This window comes from Perna viridis, chromosome 14 (assembly GCF_037379345.1).
Source record: "Perna viridis isolate PV_CMFRI_1.1 ecotype Kerala chromosome 14, ASM3737934v1, whole genome shotgun sequence".
NCBI lineage: Eukaryota > Metazoa > Mollusca > Bivalvia > Mytilida > Mytilidae > Perna > Perna viridis.
The window spans coordinates 23,287,553-23,314,440 of NC_142458.1; the positions used below are offsets into that span (position 1 = coordinate 23,287,553).

The 26,888-nt window shown below is 39.0% G+C and overlaps 1 protein-coding gene across 3 annotated transcripts in view; it reads left to right on the forward strand.

Moving 5' to 3' along the window:
* The first annotated feature begins 1,230 nt into the window (after positions 1-1,230).
* Positions 1,231-26,888, forward strand: part of LOC148598682 (uncharacterized) — a 155,700-nt gene continuing 130,042 nt past the window's right edge. Inside the window, exon 1 of one of the 3 annotated variants that reach the window (XM_088561391.1) lies at positions 1,231-3,037. The gene's annotated coding sequence lies outside the window, so the exon portion shown is untranslated. Of the gene's footprint in view, positions 3,038-4,697; positions 8,253-26,888 lie in introns of those variants that run through there. The other 2 variants (XM_088561392.1, XM_088561393.1) reach the window with 2 other exon arrangements.

Below are 26,888 nucleotides of genomic sequence, written 5' to 3' on the forward strand. Positions count from 1 at the left end.
AACAAAACTGAATGTGGGTCATGGTGTATTTTGGAAAATTAGTTGTCATGTGATCTCAATCATTCATTAATTAAAAATTACAAATTAAAAATATATGATAATCATACACTGCATAATCTTTCCACCATACTGGCCTGGCAAGGACTCTTTTCCCCCTCAGACTGTACCCTGAAAATAAAATCAATAAAGAAGTTAAAATAGTATCATTCAAGTTTTACCTATAGCAAAACATAAAATAAGTTTATGCATAAGATTCAAATACAAAATAGGAGGTAAGCGATGGCATCATGTGATTCATTGAGTTGCATTCAGCGGTTATGGGGATGTGGAACAGAATGATCATGATTATGTCTTCTGTATTTCATCAATGTTATAATGATCAGTTCTATAGTAATCAAATTATCTAAATTTATTAAGAAATTGGAAAGGGGAGGAGTGAAATAGGTGAAGTTATAACAGCATATCTAAAACTTGCTTGTTCTTCTCCATGCCATTAATAAAAGTATTTAGTTACTTAAGGGGGTATACCTAGGGTAAGGGACACAACTCATGAAATCAGTGATATATTTGTATTGTATTCAATTTCACCAAAGCCTCTCAAGCTTTTCTTGAAGCAGAATAAAATGAATCCAAGTTAATTGAATGCTTACATAAGATTGATGTAAAATGCTGAATACAACGTTCAACAATTTTTAAGGGTTGTGTCCCTTACCCTAGGTCTACTTCCTTAAATGTAAATAAAATTCTACAGTGATTTCTCTCCAAAGATCACTGCAATAGCAGAAACTCTATACTGTAGTATCATGTACAAAACATAAAATAGCAAAAACTAAAGAGGCACTAGTGTCTTAATAAAAGTAGAAACATAGGGCAAAATGCATGCGCCCCGTGCAGGTCCGGGTGTCAAAAGAATAGACCTGCAGCAGCGCTAAGCTTGTCGTAAAAGGCGACTAAATAGTGCTCAGAACCGTAACCGGGGGCTAGGGCGCTCTGCCCACAGAGCAACTGGGATGTGTGCCCCAGGTGGTGGATTGGGGTACCCCTGGCGTGTTACATGCTGGGGTTGTCAGGCTATAATACGGAAAACCTAACCGCAAACCATAGTGGTGCACCGTGTTGGGGAAAGATGCCACGTTCCTCGCACGTTAAAGAACCCTGCTGTGGTATTCGATAGGAGTAGGAACCTTTGCGCTCCGCCACACGAGGCTAAATTTCCCGACCTTACCCATCCCCCCTTTTTCCAGTGGCAAACAAAATATGTCGACCCTATTATCCTTGTGACCCATCCTTTTTTTTCATTTCATGTTCATTATATCATCCATTTCATGTTCATTGTCTGAATACAGCTGCTCGGACATTAAACCCCAACAAACAATCAAACTTTCCTATGCATAATATGTATGTAACGCAATTTTAATCGTGTAGCTTGTTACTTAATTATTGTAATTATTATTTCAGGGCCTTTTTCGTTTGTAAAACATATCCATATATGATGAAATAAGAAACCCTGACACTCAGATTACTTGTTTATTTTATTGGGAATTTTGGACCAATTTTACACTGGCGCCCACGTAGTTTTCATCTGGATGTGTATCGCCAGCTGGACTTTACAATTATTGTGTGTAGTGATCACGTGAATATTTGCACGAACATCTGTATACGTCATCGATAGTTCGAACTTGCTACGTCACAGATATGACATGTCAGACAATTTTATACGCCATAGCTAGCTTAGAAGTTTCGTCACAGTGACTTTGTACCTGTACTTCCGGAAGATTGTAAACAAAACAACGTGCTTTACAGTGGATACAGATACAGTGCATATTAGGGTCAGTAATCAATGTAAATGTCTGTTTCTATATGTTTGTAAATGTCTAATGCTTTGTCATTTAATTGTATACTGTGTTTGTAATTTACGGAAATATTCAAAAGTTACACGTTAGAAAAAAACTTTGCGAAATTTTTCATCATACGAATTGTTTTGTTTGGAACTTATACTGTAGGTGAAATTTAGATTGAAACATATTTGAAGCTAATACCCCCTCTTTACATTGTCTTACCCCCTTTCGCCAAGGCCAAAAGTCAACCGGAAGTACATGTAAGTGAACCAGAAGTTGCCTTGTACCTTTGTTTACATAGCAACAACCTACTTTCACATTTTTTTCCAATTTACATATTAAAACTTTGTGAAAGGATAATTATGCATTCACTTTAGTTACATTTATAAAAAAAATATTTAATACATTTGTGGCCTTAGCTAGACTTTGTGGATTTTTGTGAAACTTCAGCAACATGTATTGTCTAGCATACCCCTATTTCGTATTGGGTAACATTGTTTATCCATAACTGGCTACATCTTTACACATATAGGTGAAGCTTATGTTTGGTACTTTAGTACAACTTAGTTCATTTCAGAACAAGAACTTAACTTGCTATATGTGACACCATATATTACATGTATATATAATTGTGTTGTGTTGTATTGTGTTTGTATGTAACTGCCTTTAATTTTGAACTTTGTCCAATTGTGTTGTTTGTAAATTGTACATGTACATTGTATTACTTGTAGTGCATATTGAAATATGAAGATAGGTTAAAAGGTTAAACAGCTTGATATATATAAAAGAAACAAACAAACAAACGCTAACTTGGTATTTTAAAGCATTAGTTTGATTTAAACTTTTAAACTGAATTTAATTAAAATTTAAAATCAGTTAATAAGACCTAAATTGAATTAAACTGATAAAACAATTGCTGTCCAGTGTGAGATAGTAGTTACCGAGTTAAATATTGATTAATAACGATACCCCAAGACATACTTTACCTGCATATACCTATCTTACCCTTATGTGCATACCTGACTATATTTAACTTACCTGCATGTACTAATCTTGCGTGATTGTACCTACCTTTTATACGTGACATAAATTTGTGCGTATTATGGTTTATTTTGTTTACATCGTATTCTTTTGAAATGGGTTTGTAAACGTAAAAGCTTTTCAACCCATATCCAAGTTCAGCTTTTATATCCTGAAAGGTAAGTCATTGTGTATATTATTGTACATATTGTTCTATTTTCAGATCTGTAAAAATTGATTGACTTTATCAAACTTACAGTTGTGACTTACAGCTTAACTTAGTTATTTCTCGAGATTTCATAGTCAGCACATTTACTTAAGACATCTTTGTCTTTATTAGATTTCTCTTTTACTGAGATAGATTTAGTTTCTACATTACCATGGCAGAAAAGTTTGTTTGTTTGTTGGGGTTTAACGTCCAAGCAGCAATATTTCAGCTATATTCAGACAATGTACATGAAATGGATGATAAAATGAACATGAAATGATAAAAAAAAAAAGGATGGGTCACAAGGATAATGGGGTCGACAAATTTTGATTGCCACTAGAAAAAGGGGGGATGGGTAAGGTCGGGCAATTTAGCCTCCTGTGGCGGAGCGCAAAGGTTCCTACTCCTATCGAATACCACAGCAAGGTTCTTTAACGTGCGAGGAACGTGGCATTTTTCCCAACACGGTGCACCACTATGGTTTGCGGTCAGGTTTTCCGTATTATAGCCTGACAACCCCAGCATGTACCATGCCAGGGGTACCCCATTCCACGACCTGGGGCACACATCCCCATGGCAGAAAAGGGACCATCAGAAGACGACTTGAAGTTATTGGAACTTATTAAAAAAGGAGATGAAAGGTAAACGTAAGACACCCGAAGATGAAGAGAAGTGGGTTAGACAACTACTCCAATGTATGAAGAGTGAGCCTGAGGAAGTTCACCCATCTGATAGAGGCACAAGGTATATACCATCACTTAAGAGAGAACCACCCAAATTATCCTGTTTTTCTGGCGCACACCACAAGAATGAAACAACTTAAAATCTTTGGAAGTATGTTGTTGTTGATTGGGGTTGAACGTCAGAGCAGCAATATTTCAGCTATATTCAGACGATGAACATGATATTGATGATAAAATGAACATGAAATGAAAAAACGATGGGACACAAGGGCAATGGGGTCGACAAATTTTGATTGCCACTGGAAATAGGGAGATATGGGTAGGATCGGGCAATTTAGCCTCCTGTGGCGGAGCCCTATGGTTCCTAATCCGGGAGAATACCACAGTAGGGTTCTTTCCCAACACAGTGTAAAGTAAAGAAGAATTATTAGCCGACTTTTACAGATTGATTGATTGTTGGGGTTTAACGTCCGAGCAGCAATATTTCAGCTATATTCAGACAATGAACATGAAATGGATGATAAAATGATTGATTGATTGTTATCTTTTAATGCCGTTTCGGCGACTAGGGCCATATCACGGCAAAAACATTGAATGAAATGGAAATATTAAAAGCAAGATAAAAGTCTCTTCATAAAATAATGAAATTAAAACAAGCAGCTATTTACATATAAAAAGGTACATAAAAGGTGAACCTAAGACATAAAATACATATAGAAACATAAATTCGATAAAACATTTAAAATATTGAAAAACTAAGGAAGGTATCCAATTCAGACTTTATTAAATAAACCGATGTCCCGCAAGAAATCGATGATGTTTTCAGATGAAACGGTCTTGAACAAATCAAACATATTGGCGCAGTCAAAATAATTTTGTCTGGTGTTGGCAAAATCCACACTATCTAGAAGAACATGTTTGATAGAGAAAGGGCAATCACATGGGATACACTCAGGTGGAGGATCACCAACAAGCAAATGGCCATGTGTAAATCTAGAATGTCCAATGCTGCATCTAGTCATGACCACTTGCTCTTTGCGATTGCCCGACCCGGAATGATGAACGCCTAGATCGGGTTTTAAAGAATTGAGTTTGTTGTGTTCAAGACCGTCCCATCGGTCCTGCCACATATTTAAAATATATTTCCTTATTCAAGGTTTAAAATCGGTGTATGGCAAACTAACGTCCTTTATTATTTCATTTAATGCCTTTTTGGCAACCCTGTCTACAACTGAATTCCCATGAATACCAACATGACTGGGTACCCAGAGAAAAACTCTTTATCAAATTCCCGAAGTCGATGAATAAAATACAAATTTGTAAAATAAGAGTGTTTTTCAGTTTGTGATTCTTAATTGCCAAAAGACAGCTCAAAGAGTCAGAACAAATAATAAACTGTGACAGATTAGATTGAGTAATCAATTTAAGTGCTAACAATATGCCTCGAGCTTCAGCTGTGAATATGGAAGCGCTCGATGGCAACCATTCAGTTACAGTTCTGTCACCATGGACAGCAGCACATGCAACGCTATCGCCATCTTTTGAGCCATCTGTATACACCGTCGAAAAATCCGGATAATTTGCTTTAATTTCAGAAAATTTTTGTTGTAAAAATAAAGGATTGGTATCGGACTTTTTATATTCACGTAGATCAAAAATGAAAGAAGGATGTGGAAGCACCCATGGAGGGCATTTCGAAGTAACAACAGTATAACTGCATTGGTCTCCAGATGAATTGCTTCCAAATGAGGTTTTATTCGAATTCCAAAAGGAGGGGTTTTGCTTTCATGTTTTCGATAAATGTCGACATAAATAGGATTAATGACACGGTCGTAGGCAGGGCTATCTGGGTAGGCTATAAGTTTACTTACATATTGAAGACCTAGTTTCACACGTCTGTCTCCAAGGGAGGGTTCATTTGCCTCGGCATAAAGGCTCTCAATAGGAGAGGTTCTGAAGGCACCAAGGCAAAGTCGCAAACTCTGGTGGTGAACAGCGTCTAAAATTTTAAGGTAAGATTTTTTGGCGGAACCATAAACATTGGATCCATAATCAAGTTTAGACCTAACCAAAGATCTATATAAATTTAATAAAATTGAGGTATCAGCACCCAATCGGTACTAGACACCATTTTTAAAATATCTAGCGCTTAAGACACGTAGACTTAAGTAATTTGATATGGGGAAGAAAGAAAAGTTTACTATCAAAAAGTAATCCAAGGAATTTTGTTTCTTCTATGGATGATAAAATGAACATGAAATCGGTCACAAGGATAATAGGGTCGACAAATTTTGATTGCCATTAGAAAAAGGGGGGATGGGTAAGGTCGGGCAATTTAGCCTCCTGTGGCGGAGCGCAAAGGTTCCTACTCCTATCGAATACCACAGCAGGGTTCTTTAACGTGCGGGGAACGTGGCATCTTTCCCAACACGGTGCACCACTATGGTTTGCGGTCAGGTTTTCCGTATTATAGCCCGACAATCTAAACATGTAACACGCCAGGGGTACCCCATTCCACCACCTGGGGCACACATCCCAGTTGCTCTGTGGGCAGAGCGTCTAGCCCCCGGCTAGATTTCTGAGCACTATTTAGTCGCCTTATACGACAGGCTTAGCGCTGCTGCAGGCCTGTTCTTTTAACACCCAGAACTGCACGGGGCTGGAAATACAGAAGTAAAACATCGAATCTACCTCCTTGATGAAAGACCTTTTAAGCAGAGGTATAGGCGAATACCGCCAGCCATGTATGACGAAATAAAGGCTCATCTACAGCAGTTACTGTCGAACGGTACCATCAGACCATCACATAGTCCCTGGACGTCCAATGTAGTCCTAGTACGCAAGAAGAATAGGAAGTTAAGGATGTGCGTCGACTACAGAGAACTTAACCAGGAGACAAAGACAGATATGCCTTACCCCGAATTGAGGAACTATTAGACTCGCTAGCCAGCAATATCTATTTTTCAACAGTCGACATGAAAAGTGTATATCATCAGGTGGAAATCTTGGATTGATTGATTGATTGTTACCTTTTAATGCCGTTTCGGCGACTAGGGCCATATCACGGCAAAAACATTGAATAAATTGGAAATATTAAAAGCAAGATGAAAGTCTCTTCATAAAATAATGAAATTAAAACAAGCAGCTATTTACATATAAAAAGGTACATAAAAGGTGAACCTAAGACATAAAATACATATAGAAACATAAATTCGATAAAACATTTAAAATATTGAAAAACTAAGGAAGGCATCCAACTTGGATTTTACCAAATAAACCGATGTCCCGCAAGAAATCGATAATGTTTTTAGATGAAACGGTCTTGAAAAAATCAAACATATTGGCGCAGTCAAAATAATTTTGTCTGGTGTTGGCAAAATCCACACAATCTAGAAGAACATGTTTGATAGAGAAAGGGCAATCACATGGGATACACTCAGGTGGAGGATCACCAACAAGCAAATGGCCATGTGTAAATCTAGAATGTCCAATGCGGCATCTAGTCATGACCACTTGCTCTTTGCGATTGCCCGACCCGGATTGATGAACGCCTAGATCGGGTTTTATGGAATTGAGTTTGTTGTGTTCAAGACCGTCCCATCGGTCCTGCCACATCTTTAAAATATATTTCCTTATTAAAGGTTTAAAATCGGTGTATGGCAAACTAACGTCCTCTATTATTTCATTTAATGCCTTTTTGGCAACCCTGTCTACAACTGAATTCCCATGAATACCAACATGACTGGGTACCCAGAGAAAAACAATCTCTTTATCAAATTCCCGAAGTCGATGAATAAAATACAAAATTTGTAAAATAAGAGTGTTTTTCAGTTTGTGATTCTTAATTGCCAAAAGACAGCTCAAAGAGTCAGAACAAATAATAAACTGTGACAGATTAGATTGAGTAATCAATTTAAGTGCTAACAATATGCCTCGAGCTTCAGCTGTGAATATAGAAGCGCTCGATGGCAACCGTTCAGTTACATTTCTGTCACCATGGACAGCAGCACATGCAACGCTATCGCCATCTTTTGAGCCATCTGTATACACCGTCGAAAAATCCGGATAATTTGCTTTAATTTCAGAAAATTTTTGTTGTAAAAATAAAGGATTGGTATCGGACTATTTATATTCACGCAGATCAAAAATGAAAGAAGGATGTGGAAGCACCCATGGAGGGCATTTCGAAGTAACAACAGGTGTCACTGCATTGGTCTCCAGATGAATTGCTTCCAAATGAGGTTTTATTCGAATTCCAAAAGGAGGGGTTTTGCTTTTATGTTTTCGATAAATGTCGACATAAATAGGATTAATGACACAGTCGTAGGCAGGGCTATCTGGGTAGGCCATAAGTTTACTTACATATTGAAGACCTAATTTCATATGTCTGTCTCCAAGGGATGGTTCATTTGCCTCGGCATAAAGGCTCTCAATAGGAGAGGTTCTGAAGGCACCAAGGCAAAGTCGCAACCCCTGGTGGTGAACAGCGTCTAAAATTTTAAGGTAAGATTTTTTGGCGGAACCATAAACAATAGATCCATAATCAAGTTTAGACCTAACCAAAGATCTATATAAATTTAATAAAATTGAGGTATCAGCACCCCAATCGGTACTGGACACCATTTGTAAAATATCTAGTGCCTTAAGACACCTAGATTTAAGTAATTTGATATGGGTAAGAAAAAAAAGTTTACTATCAAAAAGTAATCCAACAAATTTTGTTTCTTCTACTATTTTGATTTTATTACCATAAAGAAAGAGATCTGGGTCCGGATGCAGCTTTCGCTTTCGACAAAAGTGCATACCAACAGTTTTAGATGTAGAAAACTTAAACCCATTCTCCAAAGCCCATTTCTCAATTCTTTTGAGGCAAAGTTGTAACTGCCTTTCAATATTACTCATATTTTGTCCCCTGTAGCAGATCAAAAAGTCGTCTACATACAAGGAACCGTCAATATTGTCCTTCAAAACTTGGGCTAAACTATTAATTTTAATACTGAAGAGAGTGACAGAAAGAATACTTCCCTGAGGAACTCCCATTTCCTGTTCCTTCTCCTCAGAAAAAGTCGAATTTACCCTCACATTAAAATGACGATCTGACAAAAAATTAGACAACAGAGGAAGTCTTCCTTTCAAACCCATATCAAATATATCTTTTAAAATACCGTATTTCCACGTCGTGTCGTAGGCTTTTTCTAAATCGAAAAAGACCGACACAACATGTTCATTTTTAGCAAATGCATTTCTGATGAGCGTTTCAAACCGGACTAAATGGTCAAGAGTACTTCTGCCTTGCCTAAAACCACACTGAATATTAGTGAGTAAGTTGTGCTTCTCATGGAACCACACAAGGCGATCATTGACCATTCGTTCGCTTGTCAATGCGATCGGGCGATAATTTGAAGGATCCGTATGATCTTTTCCTGGTTTTGGAATAGGGACTACTGAAGCCGTTTTCCAGATGGACGGAACGTTACCAGAAGTCCATATCTCGTTCATTAACGCAAGAAGTGTATGTAGAGATGGATCAGGAAGATGTTTCAAAAGTTGATAGTGAATATTATCTAGCCCACTAGCTGTATCGTGGGCTTTAGCCAGTGACGATTTTAGTTCCTCTATAGAAAATTGAGAGTTGTAGGATTCAGCATTATTTGACTTGAAGTTTAATTTTGTCTTTTCTGCAGATGATTTAATTTTTTGAAAATCCGGTTTGTAGTTAGTTGAGGATGAATGTTTAGCGAATGTTTCAGCTAGCTTATTGGCGATATCTTTTTCGGTGGTTAGAGTGGTATTACCAACTTTAAGGTGTTTCACTGAAGAATTCGAATTTTTCCCTTTTACTTTTCTAATAAAATTCCATACTTTATTGAGGGGAGTGTGAGATTTAATACTAGAAACAAAATTTTTCCAAGAGGTTCGTCTGGCTTGTTTACATGTACGTCGAGCTTTTGCTCGAAATATTCGGAAGTTTGACAGATTTGCTGGTGTAGGATTTTTGTCAAACCGGCGATGGGTCTAGTTGCGTTCTTCGATCGCTTTGTCGCACTCATCAGTAAACCATGGTTTACTAGGCCTTTTTGCATTTGTCGAGGTTTTAGGTATTGTTTTATTAGCAATTGATATCAGTCTTTCATTAAATAATAAAATGGGATCTTAGCCTTTAAACCTCGACAATTCCATTGAAGTAATTTGGCCATTTTTATGGGTGACGAATGGGGGATATTTTCTCTGACTTGGATCCGCGACCACGACTCGATGACCTTCTAGTACGAGTTCCACCATTAAGGTCAATTCGAATTGACTGAGCGCGCTGCTCCTTGTATTTTTTCATGGCAACAGGATCTGTTTGGTCAATCTGATCAAGGTCGGGACCCAGCCAGTTTTCACCTGGACAAAGTCCATGATCTGTTGTTTCCATGTCAGACTCGGAATCCGAGTCCGACACCACAGGCGACACAATCTATCGCCTAGACTTGGATTTCTCCAAGTCCTCCACACGGAAAATCCCCAACTTTTTTGGGGGTTCGTCATTCTTCTGTTGAGATTTGGAAGACGATGACTGTTGTGATGATGGAGATGATTTTGAAGATGATCCAGAATTTTGGGATGACTGAGTCTAGGAACATTGGTGAGATTTCTTAGCTCTGGCCTTTTTAATTTCCTCTAAACATTTTTTGGATGGTTTCATTATTTTGGTGGATACCTCAGTGGGCAGTTTGGCAAGACCATTGATATTCTCTTTCCAACTCGTGATCGTCTGCACCTCAACAGTCGAGGACAGACAAGCACGCTTTGCAACACTAGCATAAGATGTTTTGCCAGATGCAAGAAAATTGTTGGAAAGGGACCACTTCTGGCGAGCTTCACTATATGATTTTGTTTGTTTGTTTCTTGGGGTTTAACGTCCGAGCAGCAATATTTCAGCTATATTCAAACAATGAACATGAAATGGATGATAAATGATTGATTGATTCTTGTTGTTTATGGCCGTTTCGGCGACCAGGGCCATATCACGGCAAGAACATTTAATGGATGATAAAAAAAGGATGGGTCACAAGGACAACAGGCTCGACAAATTTAGATTGCCACTAGAAAAAGGGGGGATGGGTAAGGTCGGGCAATTTAGCCTCCTGTGGCGGAGCGCAAAGATTCCTTCTCCTATCGAATACCACAGCAAGGTTCTTTAACGTGCGAGGAACGTGGCATCTTTCCAAACACGGTGCACCACTATGGTTTGCGGTCAGGTTTTCCGTATTAGAGCCTGACAACCCCATTCCACCACCTAGGGCACACATCCCAGTTGCTCTGTGGGCAGAGCGCCTAGCTCCCGGCTAGGTTTCTGAGCACTATTTAGTCACCTTATACGACAAGCTTAGCGCTGCTGCAGGCCTATTCTTTTAACACCCGGACCTGCACGGAGCGTTTATAATAGATAAAATTATACCCTCATGTTGACCTAACTAATCCCTTGCTATGTGAAACCATATAATATTACATTGACGTTAACACATTTTGAATAATAAAATAACACTCATAACATCTTCTCCTCAGGCAATATTATTTCATGTGGTTTTTTTCAATTTAATTATTTGGCAGTGCCCCCTTCTTCCAGTATCAACTAAATTTGTTTGTTTTTTTATGTCTTGTAACACAGGTACTTCTCTTTTTGTCTCAAAAGATGGGATTTTGGGTGATTTCATCTTATTTAAAAGTTTACAAGAATTTGGTATCATTTCTGTTTCAATTAAATTTAAAGCTTCCCTTGCTAATAAAATCGTTGGTGACTTATATACTTCTAACTTTCAATCAAATTTTAGATGGAAACAGCAATCATCATTCCCTATTCTTCTACCACAGTTGCATTTCAGTTCCATTTTGACTTTCATTTCCATATTGTTCCTACTTACTGAGGAAGCTGCCTTTTAGCATTGGGATGGGGGGGTGACTGGAAAATTTGAAGCATTGTTTAATACTTCCCTTGGCCCATATGCATCAATTGTTTGCATAACCGCTGGTAGTTTTAAAAAACTTTTGATTTATATTTATAATTTGTAAGATTATTCGATGGAATATTGTAGCAGTTTCATGACATGCTATTTTCAGTAGGGTTTTGTCTTCACATTAATTTTCATGAGTTAGGTCAGGTTTCAAAAAAATTTAATTTAATATCATCGGTAAAGATAATTAATTTTGATGTTCTTTTTTATGATGAAATAGTTGCACAAAATTCTTTAAGAAGCCTGTACTTTCAAAAAGATTACGTATAAATTAAGTGTATTTTTACACGTTTGTTTGTTGGGGTTTAACGTTCGAGCAGCAATATTTCAGCTATATTCAGACAATGAACATGAAATGGATGATAAAATGAACATGAAATGATGGGTCACAAGGATAATAGGGTCGACAAATTTTGATTGCCACTGGAAAAAGGGGGATGGTAAGGTCGGGCAATTAAGCCTCCTGTGGCGGAGCGCAAAGGTTCTTACTCTTATCGAATACCACAGCAGGGTTCTTTAACGTGCGAGGAACGTGGCATCTTTCCCAACACGGTGCACCACTATGGTTTGCGGTCAGGTTTTCCGTATTATAGCCTGACAACCCCAGCATGTAACACGCAAGGGGTACCCCATTCCACCACCTGGGGCACAAATCCCAGTTGCTCTGTGGGCAGAGCGCCTAGCCCCCGGCTAGGTTTCTGAGCACTATTTAGTCGCCTTTTACGACAAGCTTAGCGCTGCTGCAGGGCTATTCTTTTAACACCCGGGCCTGCACGGTTAGTATTTTTACACATCTGTGAATTGTAGATATATCTCTGGTAGACCTATTCTATTTTTCGATGTATTATTGTAGTGTATTTGTATATTGTATAATAGTATTATATGTTGAATTTGTATGTAAACAATTGTATTTTACTGTATTACATTCTGTATATTTTACATGGTCTGTTATGTTGACTACTTGTCTTAGCAATTAAACATATTAAATAGTATATTATTTCATTCTTTTTAACCAGAAAATGAAAATATTCACAAACGGATTCTTTCTCAATTATAAAGTGGTATGGTTACTTTGGATCTGTCAGTATGTGCATGTACCATCTGGTCAACATATGTCACTGTGTAAATAGATACAGGCCAACTCAAAACATTTTAGATACAATCCTGGTGCCCCATGCAGGTCCGGGTGTTAAAAGAATAGGCCTGCAGCAGCGCTAAGCTTATCGTAAAAGGCGACTAAATAGTGCTCAGAAACCTAGCCGGGGATTTATGATTGTTGGGGTTTAACGTCCGAGCAGCAATATTTCAGCTATATTCAGACGATGAACATGAAATGGATGATAAAATGAACATGAAATAATAAATGGAAAAAGGGGTGAGACACAAGGAGAATGGGGTCGACAAATTTTGATTGCCACTGGAAAAAGGGGGGAAGGGTAAGGTCGGGCAATTTAGCCTCCTGTGGCGGAGCGCAAAGGTTCCTACTCCTATCGAATACCACAGCAGGGTTCTTTAACGTGCGAGGAACGTGGCATCTTTCCCAACAAGGTGCACCACTATGGTGTGCGGTCAGGTTTTCCGTATTACAGCCTGACAACCCCAGCACGTAACACGCCAGGGGTACCCCATTCAACCACCTGGGGCACACATCCCAGTTGCTCTGCTGGCAGAGCGCCTAACCCCCGGCTAGGTTTCTGAGCACTATTTAGTCGCCTTATACGACAAGCTGCAGGCCTATTCTTTTAACACCCGGACCTGCACGGGGCTGGATAATATTATTTTGCCACTTTTTTGGGGCAAAAATGTATGTTCATTTTGATTATCGTCTGGCTTCATTTAAGGTATGCCCCGTGGGCTATAATACGGAAAACCTGACCGCAAACCATAGTGGTGCACCGTTTTGGGAAAGATGCCACGTTCCTCGCACGTTAAAGAACCCTGCTGTGGTATTCGATAGGAGTAGGAACCTTTGCGGTCTGCCACAGGAGGCTAAATTGCCCGACCTTACCCATTTCCCCTTTTTCGAGTGGCAATAAAAATTTGTCGACCCTATTATCCTTGTGGCCCATCCTTTTTTTTTCAATTCATGTTCATTTTATCATCCATTTCATGTTCCTTGTCTGAATATAGCTGAAATATTGCTCCTCGGACGTTAATCCCGAACAAACAAACAAACTAAATACAATCCTGGTTTCAGATAAACCAAAAGATGAAAGGTTGACAATTGTCGCGGTGGAAATTCGTATAGAGATGGATTTTCTCTTCTGTCTGCATTAACGAGACTTATTAGGCGTAGCTTTCTCCTGTGACAAAATATTATAAGCTTCTATACTGTTCGAGATGTTTACGCCGTCTCGTATGAACTTGTGAAGTTGTTAACTTCTCAATATCTTGGAATGACTACCTCGGATTTCGACTAATAGTCCCTGAATTATACAAAGTTCAAGATCAAACAGAAAAGAACGCGCATACTCCCAGTTTTTAGTGGAGTCCGAGTTGCTCATTTACTTTTGTGACTTTGTATGTATGATTTTAGTGACTTTATGTTCTTTGTTGTGTGTCTTTATATTCTATGTCTGGTCTTTGTCCCTGTATTACATTCTTTTGATTACGGCTATAACCTTGGTTCCCTTGATTACTCTTTCAGTAGGGAGGTCAGTCAAAATATGAAGGCCCTGTGCAGGTCCGGGTGTTAAAAGAATAGGCCTGCAGCAGCGCTAAGCTTGTCGTAAAAGGCGACTAAATAGTGCTCAGAACCCTAGCCGGGGGCTAGGGCGCTCTGCCCACAGAGCAACTGGGATGTGTGCCCCAGGTGGTTGAATGGGGTACCCCTGGCGTGTTACATGCTGGGGTTGTCAGGCTATAATACGGAAAACCTGACCGCAAACCATAGTGGTGCACCGTGTTGGGAAAGATGCCACGTTCCTCGCACGTGAAAGAACCCTACTGTGATATTCTCCCGGAGTAGGAACCATAGGGCTCCGCCACAGGAGGCTAAATTGCCCGACCCTACCCACCTCTCCCTATTTCCAGTGGCAATCAAAATTTGTCGACCCTACTGTCCTTGTGTCCCATCCCTTTTTCATTTCATCATTATTTCATGTTCATTTTATCATCAGTTTCATGTTCATCGTCTGAATATAGCTGAAATATTGCTGCTCGGACGTTAAACCCCAACAAACAAACAAACAAACAAAATATGAAGTATATAGAAAGTGTATGAGTTTATATTAGTTTGAAAGAGCTCAAATAATATAACTTAATGGTGCAAATTTTTTTTACTTCGGTCAAGGGGTTCAAAAGTTATTACAATTTAAAGTTCTAAATTTTGGGCATTTTTCTTGCGAAGGCAAAAAAGTCACATTTTGAGCACTTTTGGGGCCCAAATAAGTCAAACAGGTGAAGAAACTCATACATTGTGTCTTAATCATTTAAATAAAGCCATTTCATACTTTGATTTAAGCCACTCAGGAAACTTGTATCTTAGATACAAAGAAAATTATACTTTTTTTAAAATTGGCAAAAAAACACCCTGGACTTAGTTTTTTTAGCTATGTGTCAACAGCATCGTGAATTAAAGTGCCATTTTTGGATATTCATATTTGGAAATTGGAAGGTAGTAGAAATCTGATACTTTGCTGTTCTTTCAAGAGTAATCCATTAAACAGAAATAAATAAACAAATATTATGTCAAAACCTCTGATATTTTTTTTTCATTGGAATCAAAAACACTGCGGCAGACCCCATTTTCTTCAATGCGTTTTTTCAACAACAAAAATACATTTTTGCTAAGAATTCAAAAAAAAATATTTAATTTTTTCTCTCACTTGTTTTGTTTCGCAATAAAGTTGCTTGACTTGAAAAATCATGTTTTTCAGCTCAAAAATTTACATTTTAGTGTAAATTTTGGAGCTATTTTCAGTGGAATAAATGGCGAAAGGTCAGACAAAAAAAAAGACATTTTGAATTTGAAAGCAGTTTCTGGCACATGAGTTATTGTTATTGTGATTAAATATTTAAAAACACATTTTTATCAAGAAATAATTAAATTATATTTAAAAATCAACAAACAAATGTTGAAAAATAGGGGTAAATTGAACATTTTTGAAAATTTCAGATTTAAAAAAAAAACGCATATCTATGCTAATATTGATCAAAATATCAACATTGTTTGTTGGGGTTTAACGTCCGAGCAGCAATATTTCAGCTATATTCAGACAATGAACATGAAATGGATGATAAAATGAACATAAAATGAAAAAAACGGATGGGTTACAAGGATAATAGCGTCGACTAATTTTCATTGCCACTGGAAAAAGGGGGATGGGTAAGGTCGGGCAATTTAGCCTCCTGAGGCAATGCGCAAAGGTTCCTACTCTTATCGAATACCACAGCAGGGTTCTTTAACTTGCGAGGAACGTGGCATCTTTCCCAACACGGTGCACCACTATGGTTTGCGGTCAGGGTTTCCGTATTATAGCCTGACAACCCCAGCATGTAGCACGCCAGGGGTACCCCATTCCACCACCTGGGGCCCACATCCCAGTTGCTCTTTGGGCAGACCGCCCTAGCCCCCAGAGCACTATTCAGTCGCCTTTTACGACAAGCTTAGCGCTGCTGCAGGCCTATTATTTTAACACCCGGACCTGCACGGGGCATACCTTAAATGAAGCCAGACGATAATCAGAATGAACATACATTTTTGCCGCAAAAAGTGGCAAAACAATATTATCCAGCCCCGTGCAGGTCCGGGTGTTAAAAGAATAGGCGAGGAGTTAAAAACACCAAACTTCCTTTTCCAGAATAATTATCAAAACAAGAAGATTGTTTTATAAGGCTATATTAATGTTATGTTCAATAACTTAATATAAATAATTTTGCTGCGTTCGAAAACCGATGGGACGGTCTTGAATACAACAAACTCATTCCATAAAACCCGATCTAGGCGTTCATCAATCCGGGTCGGGCAATCGCAAAGAGCAAGTGGTCATGACTAGATGCCGCATTGGACATTCTAGATTTACACATGACCATTTGCTTGTTGGTGATCCTCCACCTGAGTGTATCCCATGTGATTGCCCTTTCTCTATCAAACATGTTCTTCTAGATTGTGTGGATTTTGCCAACACCAGGCAAAATTATTTTGACTGCGCCAATATATTTGATTTGTTCAAGACCGTTTCATCTCAAAACGTTATCGATTTATTGCGGGACATCGGTTTGTTTAATAAAATCTAAATTAGATACCTTCCTTGATTTTTCAATATTTTAAATGTTTTATCGAAGTTATGTTTCTTTATGTATTTTATGTCTTAGATTCACCTTTTATGTACCTTTTTATATGTAAATAGCTGCTTGTTTTAATTTCATTATTTTATGAAGAGACTTTGATCTTGCTTTTAATATTTCCATTTCATTCAATGTTCTTGCCGTGATATGGCCCTAGTCGCCGAAACGGCATTAAAGGATAACAATCAATCAATCGAAACACTTTGCTGCAACCAATCTGCAAATAAAGAAATAATAATTAGTACCTGAAACTAAAAGCCCCTGGATAACAATCTAGAAGAAAAAAAGAAAATGGTTTAAGAACCTGAAATGAAACAAAAAGAGTTAGTGCTTAAGGACAAAAGAAAACAAGAATTAATTTTGCTGAAAACATTTTTCCTACAATAAAATCCTCACATTTCTGTTTTGATAGTTCTCTAATATAGGCTCCTCAAAAATGTTGCTATCATCATCCTTGTAATCATATGCTACAGTCGACAAACCTGTATCAGCATTATGTCCTGTGACAGTTCCTGTGTACCAAAACTCCTCACCATCAACCTCTTGATGAAAACGGTGGTCCACTCGTCCACCTACAATAAAAGAAGGATCCAGAGGCACAATCCTCAACTCTCCAGTCTGTCTCAAGGTCATCTAGCAAGGGGAAGATGTAAGTCTGTCTCACCATCATACACCAAATGTACATGTACTTACCATGTCTTACCTCAAGTCCTGTAACAATACCATAATACCATTTGCTGGAGCCGTCTGGTTTTTCTATCAAGTGTTGAACTCGTAACAATCAGGTAATCGGGTTCAGGTGGCCCCGTGCAGGTCCGGGTGTCAAAAGAATAGGCCTACAGCAGCACTAAGCTTGTCGTAAAAGGCGACTAAATAATGCTCAGAACCTTAGCCGGGTGCTAAGGCGCTCTGCCCACAGAGCAACTGGGATGTGTGCCCCAGGTGGTGGAAAGGGATACCCCTGGCGTGTTACATGCTGGGGTTGTCAGGCTAGAATACGGCAAACCATAGTGGTGCACCGTGTTGGGGAAGATGTCACGTTCCTCGCACGTTAAAGAACCCTGCTGTGGTATTCGATAGGAGTAGGAATCTTTGCGCTCCGCCACAGGAGGCTAAATTGCCCGACCTTACCCATCCCCCTTTTTCCAGTGGCAATCAAAATTTGTCGACCCTATTATCCTTGTGACCCATCCTTTTTTTTCATTTCATGTTCATTTTATCATCCATTTCATATTCATCGTCTGAATATAGCTGAAATATTGCTGTTCGGACATTAAACCCCAACAAACAAACAAACAAACTCTTCTGTGTTCTTTTCTGTGTCAGTCATCTTCGTTACCTGGAATAAAGAATTATTTCATAAAAAATTATCTACTTTAGAACCAGCACAATACTTGTCAACTTAACTGTGGACCTCCATCATCAGTCCTAGTGACATCTGTCCTGAGGAAAGTCTTCTTGTGGCACCAGTGTCCAATAGGTCAACTTCTGTCAGTCCTATCTGTCTGCATTCTGGCAAGTACTCCAATTCTCCTCGGGACCTGGTGTCTGGACAGAGCAGCATACATACCTGTGCACTTGATAAAGGACCTACTTTATTCAGCAGAGACTCAAAAATTGATAGATGGGAAAGCAGGCTTCTCCATCTATCAATACTTATCAACTTACTCACCCTAGTCTGGATCTGACAAACATCAGCCATACCTACCATACTTACCCTGTGGTGTTAACAGAATAGGCCTGCAGCTGCGCTAAGCTTGTAAAAGGCGAGTTAATAGTGCTCAGAACCTTAGCCGGGGGCTAGGCCGCAACTGGGATGTGTGCCCCAGGTGGTGAAATGGGGTACCCCTGGTGTGTTACATGCTGGGGTTGTCAGGCTATAATACGGAAAACCTTGCCGCAAACCATAGTGGTGCATCGTCTTGGGAAAGAATCCTACTGTGGTATTCTCCCGGAGTAGGAACCATAGGGCTCCGCCACAGGAGGCCAAATTGCCCGACCCCACCCACCTCTCCCTATTTCCAGTGGCAGTCAAACTTTGTCGACCACATTGTCCTTGTGTCCGATCCCTTTTTCATTTCATCATCATTTCATGTTCATTTTATCATCAATTTCATGTTCATCGTCTGAACATAGCTGAAGTAGTGCTGCTCGGACGTTAAACCCCAACAAACGAAACTGAATGTGGGTCATGGTGTATTTGGGAAAATTAGTTGTCATGTGATCTCAATCATTCATTAATTAAAAATTACAAATTAAAAATATATGATAATCATACACTGCATAATCTTTCCACCATACTGGCCTGGCAAGGACTCTTTTCCCCCTCAGACTGTAACCTGAAAATAAAATCAATAAAGAAGTTAAAATAGTATTATTCAAGTTTTACCTATAGCAAAACAAATAAAATAAGTGTATGCATAAGATTCAAATACAAAATAGGAGGTAAGCGATGGCATCATGTGATTCATTGAGTTGCAATCAGCGGTTATGAGGATGTGGAACAGAATGATCATGATTATGTCTTCTGTATTTCATCAATGTTATAATGATCAGTTCTATAGTAATCAAATGTTAATCTAATTATCTAAATTTATTAGCCCCGTGCAGGTCCGGGTGTTAAAAGAATAGGCCTGCCGCACCGCTAAGCTTGTCGTAAAAGGCGACTAAATAGTGCTCAGAAACCTAGCCGGGGGCTAGGCGCTCTGCCCACAGAGGAGGTGGAATGGGGTACCCCTGGCATGTTATATGCTGGGGTTGTCAGGCTATAATACGGAAAACCTGACCGCAAACCATAGTGGTGCACCGTGTTGGGAAAGATGCCACGTTCCTCGCACGTTAAAGAACCCTGCTGTGGTATTCGATAGGAGTAGGAACCTTTGCGCTCCGCCACAGGAGGCTAAATTACCCGACCTTACCCATCCCCCCTTTTTCTAGTGGCAATCAAAATTTGTCGACCCTATTATCCTTGTGACCCATCCTTTTTTTTATCATTTTATGTTCATTTTATCATCCATTTCATGTTCATTGTCTGAATATAGCTGAAATATTGCTCCTCGGACGTTAAACCCCAACAAACAAACAATCTAAATTTATTAAGAAATTGGAAAGGGTAGGAGTGAAATAGGTGAAGTTATAACAGCATATCTAAAACTTGCTTGTTCTTCTCCATGCCATTAATAAAAGTATTTAGTTGGGTAAGGGACATAACTCATGAAATCAGTGATATATTTGTATTGTATTCAATTTCACCAAAGCCTCTCAAGCTTTTCTTGAAGCAGAATAAAATGAATCCAAGTTAATTGAATGCTTACATAAGATTGATGTAAAATGCTGAATACAACGTTCAACGATTTTTAAGGGTTGTGTCCCTTACCCTAGGTCTACTTCCTTAAATGTAAATAAAATTCTACAGTGATTTCTTTCCAAAGCCCCGTGCAGGTCCGGGTGTTAAAAGAATAGGCCTGCTGCAGCGCTAAGCTTGTCGTAAAGGGCGACTAAATAGTGCTCAGAAACCTAGCCAGGGGCTAGGCGCTCTGCCCACAGAGCAACTGCGATGTGTGCCCCAGGTGGTGGAATGGGGTACCCCTGGCGTGTTACATGCTGGGGTTGTCAGGCTATAATACGGAAAACCTAACCGCAAACCATTGTGGTGCATCGTGTTGGGAAAGATGCCACGTTCCTCGCACGTTAAAGAACCCTGCTGTGGTATTCGATAGGAGTAGGAACCATAGGGCTCCGCCACAGGAGGCCAAATTGCCCGACCCTACCACCTCTCCCTATTTCCAGTGGCAATCAAAATTTGTCGACCCCATTGTCCTTGTGTCCCATCTCTTTTTCATTTCATCATCATTTCATGTTCATTTTATCATCAATTTCATGTTCATCGTCTAAATATAGCTGAAGTAGTGCTGCTCGGACGTTAAACCCCAACAAACGAAACTGAATGTGGGTCATGGTGTATTTTGGAAAATTAGTTGTCATGTGATCTCAATCATTCATTAATTAAAAATTACAAATTAAAAATATATGATAATCATACACTGCATAATCTTTCCACCATACTGGCCTGGCAAGGACTCTTTTCCCCCTCAGACTGTACCCTGAAAATAAAATCAATAAAGAAGTTAAAATAGTATCATTCAAGTTTTACCTATAGCAAAACATAAAATAAGTTTATGCATAAGATTCAAATACAAAATAGGAGGTAAGCGATGGCATCATGTGATTCATTGAGTTGCATTCAGCGGTTATGGGGATGTGGAACAGAATGATCATGATTATGTCTTCTGTATTTCATCAATGTTATAATGATCAGTTCTATAGTAATCAAATTATCTAAATTTATTAAGAAATTGGAAAGGGGAGGAGTGAAATAGGTGAAGTTATAACAGCATATCTAAAACTTGCTTGTTCTTCTCCATGCCATTAATAAAAGTATTTAGTTACTTAAGGGGGTATACCTAGGGTAAGGGACACAACTCATGAAATCAGTGATATATTTGTATTGTATTCAATTTCACCAAAGCCTCTCAAGCTTTTCTTGAAGCAGAATAAAATGAATCCAAGTTAATTGAATGCTTACATAAGATTGATGTAAAATGCTGAATACAACGTTCAACAATTTTTAAGGGTTGTGTCCCTTACCCTAGGTCTACTTCCTTAAATGTAAATAAAATTCTACAGTGATTTCTCTCCAAAGATCACTGCAATAGCAGAAACTCTATACTGTAGTATCATGTACAAAACATAAAATAGCAAAAACTAAAGAGGCACTAGTGGCTTAATAAAAGTAGAAACATAGGGCAAAATGCATGCGCCCCGTGCAGGTCCGGGTGTCAAAAGAATAGACCTGCAGCAGCGCTAAGCTTGTCGTAAAAGGCGACTAAATAGTGCTCAGAACCGTAACCGGGGGCTAGGGCGCTCTGCCCACAGAGCAACTGGGATGTGTGCCCCAGGTGGTGGATTGGGGTACCCCTGGCGTGTTACATGCTGGGGTTGTCAGGCTATAATACGGAAAACCTAACCGCAAACCATAGTGGTGCACCGTGTTGGGAAAGATGCCACGTTCCTCGCACGTTAAAGAACCCTGCTGTGGTATTCGATAGGAGTAGGAACCTTTGCGCTCCGCCGCCACAGGAGGCTAAATTGCCCGACCTTACCCATCCCACTTTTTTCAGTGGCAATCAAAATTTCTCGACCCTATTATCCTTGTGACCCATCCTTTTTTTTCATTTCATGTTCATTTTATCATCCATTTCATGTTTATTGTCTGAATATAGCTGAAATATTGCTGCTCGGACGTTAAACCCCAACAAACAAACAAACAATCTCCCTATTTCCAGTGGCAATCAAAATTTGTCGACCCCATTGTCCTTGTGTCCCATCCCTTTTTCATTTCATGTTCATCGTCTGAATATAGCTGAAGTAGTGCTGCTCGGACGTTAAACCCCAACAAACAAAACAAAACTGAATGTGGGTCATGGTGTATTTTGGAAAATTAGTTGTCATGTGATCTCAATCATTCATTAATTAAAAATTACAAATTAAAAATATATGATAATCATACACTGCATAATCTTTCCACCATACTGGCCTGGCAAGGACTCTTTTCCCCCTCAGACTGTACCCTGAAAATAAAATCAATAAAGAAGTTAAAATAGTATCATTCAAGTTTTACCTATAGCAAAACATAAAATAAGTTTATGCATAAGATTCAAATACAAAATAGGAGGTAAGCGATGGCATCATGTGATTCATTGAGTTGCATTCAGCGGTTATGGGGATGTGGAACAGAATGATCATGATTATGTCTTCTGTATTTCATCAATGTTATAATGATCAGTTCTATAGTAATCAAATTATCTAAATTTATTAAGAAATTGGAAAGGGGAGGAGTGAAATAGGTGAAGTTATAACAGCGTATCTAAAACTTGCTTGTTTTTCTCCATGCCATTAATAAAAGTATTTAGTTACTTAAGGGGGTATACCTAGGGTAAGGGACACAACTCATGAAATCAGTGATATATTTGTATTGTATTCAATTTCACCAAAGCCTCTCAAGCTTTTCTTGAAGCAGAATAAAATGAATCCAAGTTAATTGAATGCTTACATAAGATTGATGTAAAATGCTGAATACAACGTTCAACAATTTTTAAGGGTTGTGTCCCTTACCCTAGGTCTACTTCCTTAAATGTAAATAAAATTCTACAGTGATTTCTCTCCAAAGATCACTGCAATAGCAGAAACTCTATACTGTAGTATCATGTACAAAACATAAAATAGCAAAAACTAAAGAGGCACTAGTGGCTTAATAAAAGTAGAAACATAGGGCAAAATGCATGCGCCCCGTGCAGGTCCGGGTGTCAAAAGAATAGACCTGCAGCAGCGCTAAGCTTGTCGTAAAAGGCGACTAAATAGTGCTCAGAACCGTAACCGGGGGCTAGGGCGCTCTGCCCACAGAGCAACTGGGATGTGTGCCCCAGGTGGTGGATTGGGGTACCCCTGGCGTGTTACATGCTGGGGTTGTCAGGCTATAATACGGAAAACCTAACCGCAAACCATAGTGGTGCACCGTGTTGGGAAAGATGCCACGTTCCTCGCACGTTAAAGAACCCTGCTGTGGTATTCGATAGGAGTAGGAACCTTTGCGCTCCGCCGCCACAGGAGGCTAAATTGCCCGACCTTACCCATCCCACTTTTTTCAGTGGCAATCAAAATTTCTCGACCCTATTATCCTTGTGACCCATCCTTTTTTTTCATTTCATGTTCATTTTATCATCCATTTCATGTTGATTGTCTGAATATAGCTGAAATATTGCTGCTCGGACGTTAAACCCCAACAAACAAACAAACAATCTCCCTATTTCCAGTGGCAATCAAAATTTGTCGACCCCATTGTCCTTGTGTCCCATCCCTTTTTCATTTCATGTTCATCGTCTGAATATAGCTGAAGTAGTGCTGCTCGGACGTTAAACCCCAACAAACAAAACAAAACTGAATGTGGGTCATGGTGTATTTTGGAAAATTAGTTGTCATGTGATCTCAATCATTCATTAATTAAAAATTACAAATTAAAAATATATGATAATCATACACTGCATAATCTTTCCACCATACTGGCCTGGCAAGGACTCTTTTCCCCCTCAGACTGTACCCTGAAAATAAAATCAATAAAGAAGTTAAAATAGTATCATTCAAGTTTTACCTATAGCAAAACATAAAATAAGTTTATGCATAAGATTCAAATACAAAATAGGAGGTAAGCGATGGCATCATGTGATTCATTGAGTTGCATTCAGCGGTTATGGGGATGTGGAACAGAATGATCATGATTATGTCTTCTGTATTTCATCAATGTTATAATGATCAGTTCTATAGTAATCAAATTATCTAAATTTATTAAGAAATTGGAAAGGGGAGGAGTGAAATAGGTGAAGTTATAACAGCGTATCTAAAACTTGCTTGTTCTTCTCCATGCCATTAATAAAAGTATTTAGTTACTTAAGGGGGTATACCTAGGGTAAGGGACACAACTCATGAAATCAGTGATATATTTGTATTGTATTCAATTTCACCAAAGCCTCTCAAGCTTTTCTTGAAGCAGAATAAAATGAATCCAAGTTAATTGAATGCTTACATAAGATTGATGTAAAATGCTGAATACAACGTTCAACAATTTTTAAGGGTTGTGTCCCTTACCCTAGGTCTACTTCCTTAAATGTAAATAAAATTCTACAGTGATTTCTCTCCAAAGATCACTGCAATAGCAGAAACTCTATACTGTAGTATCATGTACAAAACATAAAATAGCAAAAACTAAAGAGGCACTAGTGGCTTAATAAAAGTAGAAACATAGGGCAAAATGCATGCGCCCCGTGCAGGTCCGGGTGTCAAAAGAATAGACCTGCAGCAGCGCTAAGCTTGTCGTAAAAGGCGACTAAATAGTGCTCAGAACCGTAACCGGGGGCTAGGGCGCTCTGCCCACAGAGCAACTGGGATGTGTGCCCCAGGTGGTGGATTGGGGTACCCCTGGCGTGTTACATGCTGGGGTTGTCAGGCTATAATACGGAAAACCTAACCGCAAACCATAGTGGTGCACCGTGTTGGGAAAGATGCCACGTTCCTCGCACGTTAAAGAACCCTGCTGTGGTATTCGATAGGAGTAGGAACCTTTGCGCTCCGCCGCCACAGGAGGCTAAATTGCCCGACCTTACCCATCCCACTTTTTTCAGTGGCAATCAAAATTTCTCGACCCTATTATCCTTGTGACCCATCCTTTTTTTTCATTTCATGTTCATTTTATCATCCATTTCATGTTGATTGTCTGAATATAGCTGAAATATTGCTGCTCGGACGTTAAACCCCAACAAACAAACAAACAATCTCCCTATTTCCAGTGGCAATCAAAATTTGTCGACCCCATTGTCCTTGTGTCCCATCCCTTTTTCATTTCATGTTCATCGTCTGAATATAGCTGAAGTAGTGCTGCTCGGACGTTAAACCCCAACAAACAAAACAAAACTGAATGTGGGTCATGGTGTATTTTGGAAAATTAGTTGTCATGTGATCTCAATCATTCATTAATTAAAAATTACAAATTAAAAATATATGATAATCATACACTGCATAATCTTTCCACCATACTGGCCTGGCAAGGACTCTTTTCCCCCTCAGACTGTACCCTGAAAATAAAATCAATAAAGAAGTTAAAATAGTATCATTCAAGTTTTACCTATAGCAAAACATAAAATAAGTTTATGCATAAGATTCAAATACAAAATAGGAGGTAAGCGATGGCATCATGTGATTCATTGAGTTGCATTCAGCGGTTATGGGGATGTGGAACAGAATGATCATGATTATGTCTTCTGTATTTCATCAATGTTATAATGATCAGTTCTATAGTAATCAAATTATCTAAATTTATTAAGAAATTGGAAAGGGGAGGAGTGAAATAGGTGAAGTTATAACAGCGTATCTAAAACTTGCTTGTTCTTCTCCATGCCATTAATAAAAGTATTTAGTTACTTAAGGGGGTATACCTAGGGTAAGGGACACAACTCATGAAATCAGTGATATATTTGTATTGTATTCAATTTCACCAAAGCCTCTCAAGCTTTTCTTGAAGCAGAATAAAATGAATCCAAGTTAATTGAATGCTTACATAAGATTGATGTAAAATGCTGAATACAACGTTCAACAATTTTTAAGGGTTGTGTCCCTTACCCTAGGTCTACTTCCTTAAATGTAAATAAAATTCTACAGTGATTTCTCTCCAAAGATCACTGCAATAGCAGAAACTCTATACTGTAGTATCATGTACAAAACATAAAATAGCAAAAACTAAAGAGGCACTAGTGGCTTAATAAAAGTAGAAACATAGGGCAAAATGCATGCGCCCCGTGCAGGTCCGGGTGTCAAAAGAATAGACCTGCAGCAGCGCTAAGCTTGTCGTAAAAGGCGACTAAATAGTGCTCAGAACCGTAACCGGGGGCTAGGGCGCTCTGCCCACAGAGCAACTGGGATGTGTGCCCCAGGTGGTGGATTGGGGTACCCCTGGCGTGTTACATGCTGGGGTTGTCAGGCTATAATACGGAAAACCTAACCGCAAACCATAGTGGTGCACCGTGTTGGGAAAGATGCCACGTTCCTCGCACGTTAAAGAACCCTGCTGTGGTATTCGATAGGAGTAGGAACCTTTGCGCTCCGCCGCCACAGGAGGCTAAATTGCCCGACCTTACCCATCCCACTTTTTTCAGTGGCAATCAAAATTTCTCGACCCTATTATCCTTGTGACCCATCCTTTTTTTTCATTTCATGTTCATTTTATCATCCATTTCATGTTGATTGT